The sequence below is a fragment of the Cicer arietinum genome, chromosome 4 (assembly GCF_000331145.2).
Source record: "Cicer arietinum cultivar CDC Frontier isolate Library 1 chromosome 4, Cicar.CDCFrontier_v2.0, whole genome shotgun sequence".
Taxonomy (NCBI): Eukaryota; Viridiplantae; Streptophyta; class Magnoliopsida; order Fabales; family Fabaceae; genus Cicer; species Cicer arietinum.
Genome location: NC_021163.2, coordinates 32,384,407 through 32,388,999, shown reverse-complemented (window position 1 = coordinate 32,388,999; position 4,593 = coordinate 32,384,407). Strand labels below are relative to the sequence as shown.

Below are 4,593 nucleotides of genomic sequence, written 5' to 3'. Positions count from 1 at the left end.
TTTGTTTTAGTTGTTGTGATAGTAACATTCTTCACTACAATTGTTAGTTCTTCCAAACAATCTCAAATAGAAGGCATGAAAATGAATGTGATTGATCAATGTTGGAGATTTAATCCAGAATGGAGGAAACATCGTCAACAACTTGCCAGATGCTCAGTTGGCTATGTAGGAAAAATGACAAGCAACATAGATAAAGACCTTGTTCATTATAAAGTTACTGATCCTAGTGATCACCCCTTAAACCCACAACCTGGAGCTTTGAGATATGGAGCTTCTAACATTCAAGGTAAAGTTTGGATCACATTCCAAAGTGACATGAACATTAGACTTGAGAAGCCCCTTCTTATTAGTAGTTTCACTACCATTGATGGTCGAGGTGTCAATGTCCACATCGCTAATAATGCATGCTTGATGATCTATAAGGTAGTAAATAATAACAAACTTGACATTACTAAAAAATAGTTGAATTTGAGATGAAAATTATACAAACTTGACATTACTAAAAAATAGTTGAATTTGAGATGAAAATTAGAGATGCAAGAAATACAATTTATATTTGTTTTATTGTTTCTAACAACAAAATAAAGACAATTTTTTATTGTCTCTAACAACTAACAATAAAATTAGAGACAAATTATTATCATTTTATCTAATTGCCAATAATTTTTTTTATCATGCTAGATTTTACAATTATTATTATAGTTTTTAAATTTCTTCTTTTATTATCCGTACACATATCTTCCACCTCTTAACTTAGAATGATATACTTATTATTTGTTATTAGGCAACAAACATAATTATCCATGGAATTAGGATTCATCATTGTCGACCTCAAGCTCCCGGAATGGTGATGGGTCCCAATGGAAAGATAATGTCGTTGGGTCAAGTGGATGGAGATGCAATTAGATTGGTTTCTGCTTCAAAGATTTGGATTGATCATAACACACTTTATGATAGCCAAGATGGTCTTCTTGATGTTACGCGAGGTTCTACTGATGTGACAATCTCCAACAATTGGTTTAGGGAGCAAGATAAGGTTATGCTTCTTGGACACGATGATGGATTCGTAAGAGACAAGAACATGAAAGTAACTGTCGTATACAACTATTTTGGGCCTAATTGCCGCCAACGCATGCCTAGGTAATTAATAATTGCAAAATTTAGTTGTTAAAAATTGAGTTCAATAGAGATGCATTGTCAATGAGAAGTCATCATATTATTACATAAACTTAATTATTAACCATTTTAAAAATAAAAGCACAACACAACATTTTTGTTAGAGGTTAGTATAAACTAACAATGCACCTTTCAGTTTCTCTTTAAAAAATTGACAAAATTATTGATTATCTTAATTATTAATTAAAAATGTTATAGAATTCGTCACGGATATGCACATGTTGCAAACAATCTCTACATGGGATGGACGCAATATGCAATTGGTGGAAGCAGCGGACCAAGCCTTAAAAGTCAATCAAACCTCTTCATAGCACCAACAGAAAATAAGGAGGTAATAATTAAGCAATATATATACCAATTTCCTATGAACATGTCATTTATAAAATGGTTTCAATATGTTATATTAATTGATTTATTAATTATATAATGCGTGCAGGTGACATGGAGAAAAAGTAGTAATGGAATTGAAGATACGTGGAAATTTTATTCAGTTGGAGACGCCTTTGAAAATGGTGCATCCTTCATAGATACAAAAGGTGAACAAGTGAAAAAAACCCAATTATAGCCCTGAACAGGATTTTGAAGTTGTTGATTCCAAATATGTGAGATCATTGACAAGTTCCTCGGGAGTGTTACAGTGTAGTAAATCTTCAATATGTTAAATTAAAATTTATGAGGAATAACTTCACAATCTCATAGACCACAATCTTATTGATTTTGAAATGTTCCTGTACTAAGAAAATGAATGATGGAAATTTGTTTTCCATTCTATTGCAACTCCACTAATTATATATAGAGAACAATGTATTGAGTATTATTATACACTTAAACTTAAGCTTGGAATATACTTTGGAAGGTTGACTTGTATAGATTGATAAGTCCCTTGTTGTACTAAAAATAAAAATATTAATTGTTACTACATTATTATTTCATCTGAAATAAATTATAAACATAAATTTATTAAATTATTGGTATTAAGAAAAATATTTGATCCCTTTTGTTCTATGCAGTCTTAATAAAAAATTAAGTCAATTTCTTAAATTACGTTCTATAATCAATAAATTGAATCATACCCAAAAAAAATTGAATAGTTATAAACTTAAATTAAATAAAAAATATTTTATAAATACTATTATTAAATAGTAAAGAAGTTAATGATATCTTCTTATATTTCATTGTAAAAAAACATAAATTATCTTGGACTCTATTCATTATGGAGAGAGTACAACAATGCATGCATGATTGTTATGGTTCTAGTTTGATATTAATTATAAGCTCAAGTAAATTGAAACATGGTTCAATTGTTAAATCAATCAATCAACAACTTATTGTTTTGACGTGTCTAGTCATTGTCTTGGTTAAATTGCTATTACATGTCATTTTCTGTGTGAGTTATCTAATACGAATAACAACACTTAACCACAATTTATAAAACAAAGGCTTTCACAAAAAAAAAACTAATAATAATTTGGACTCTATTCAACCTATGATTAAATTCTTAGGGCCATTTCGAAATTCTTAGGGCCATTTCTAAATTCCCGTTCCTTATAAAATTATAACTAGCTAACCCGCATATTGCGCGGGTATATTTTTATTTATTAAATTTAAGTGGATTTAGACATTTTATCTAATTGCCAATAATTTTTTTTATCATGCTAGATTTTACAATTATTATTATAGTTTTTAAATTTCTTCTTTTATTATCCGTACACATATCTTCCACCTCTTAACTTAGAATGATATATTTATTATTTGTTATTAGGAAACAAACATAATTATCCATGGAATTAGGATTCATCATTGTCGACCTCAAGCTCCCGGAATGGTGATGGGTCCCAATGGAAAGATAATGTCGTTGGGTCAAGTGGATGGAGATGCAATTAGATTGGTGTCTGCTTCAAAGATTTGGATTGATCATAACACACTTTATGATAGCCAAGATGGCCTTCTTGATGTTACACGAGGTTCTACTGATGTGACAATCTCCAACAATTGGTTTAGGGAGCAGGATAAGGTTATGCTTCGGATTCGTAAGAGACAAGAACATGAAAGTAACTGTCGTATACAACTATTTTGGGCCTAATTGCCGCCAACGCATGCCTAGGTAATTAATAATTGCAAAATTTAGTTGTTAAAAATTGAGTTCAATAGAGATGCGTTGTCAATGAGAAGTCATTATATTATTACACAAACTTAATTATTAACCATTTTAAAAATAAAAGCACAACACAACATTTTTGTTGGAGGTTAGTATAAACTAACAATGCACCTTTCAGTTTCTCTTTAAAAAATTGACAAAATTATTGATTATCTTAATTATTAATTAAAAATGTTATAGAATTCGTCACGGATATGCACATGTTGCAAACAATCTCTACATGGGATGGACGCAATATGCAATTGGTGGAAGCAGCGGACCAAGCCTTAAAAGTCAATCAAACCTCTTCATAGCACCAACAGAAAATAAAGAGGTAATAATTAAGCAATATATATACCAATTTCCTATGAACATCTCATTTATAAAATGGTTTCAATATGTTATATTAATTGATTTATTAATTATATAATGCGTGCAGGTGACATGGAGAAAAAGTAGTAATGGAATTGAAGATACGTGGAAATTTTATTCAGTTGGAGACGCCTTTGAAAATGGTGCATCCTTCATAGATACAAAAGGTGAACAGGTGAAAAAACCCAATTATAGCCCTGAACAGGATTTTGAAGTTGTTGATTCCAAATATGTGAGATCATTGACAAGTTCCTCGGGAGTGTTACAGTGTAGTAAATCTTCAATATGTTAAATTAAAATTTATGAGGAATAACTTCACAATCTCATAGACCACAATCTTATTGATTTTGAAATGTTCCTGTACTAAGAAAATGAATGATGGAAATTTGTTTTCCATTCTATTGCAACTCCACTAATTATATATAGAGAACAATGTATTGAGTATTATTATACACTTAAACTTAAGCTTGGAATATACTTTGGAAGGTTGACTTGTATAGATTGATAAGTCCCTTGTTGTACTAAAAATAAAAATATTAATTGTTACTACATTATTATTTCATCTGAAATAAATTATAAACATAAATTTATTAAATTATTGGTATTAAGAAAAATATTTGATCCCTTTTGTTCTATGCAGTCTTAATAAAAAATTAAGTCAATTTCTTAAATTACGTTCTATAATCAATAAATTGAATCATACCCAAAAAAAATTGAATAGTTATAAACTTAAATTAAATAAAAAATATTTTATAAATACTATTACTAAATAGTAAAGAAGTTAATGATATTTTCTTATATTTCATTGTAAAAAAACATAAATTATCTTGGACTCTATTCATTATGGAGAGAGTACAACAATGCATGCATGATTGTTATGGTTCTAGTTTGATATTAATTATAAGCTC

The 4,593-nt window shown here is 29.2% G+C and overlaps 2 pseudogenes; both read left to right on the top strand.

Annotated features, from left to right (window-relative positions):
* On the top strand, window positions 1–1,838 carry LOC101491951 (probable pectate lyase 16; annotated as a pseudogene).
* Window positions 1,839–1,917: 79 nt separating this feature from the next.
* Window positions 1,918–3,977, top strand: LOC101496401 (probable pectate lyase 16; annotated as a pseudogene).
* Window positions 3,978–4,593: the final 616 nt, after the last annotated feature.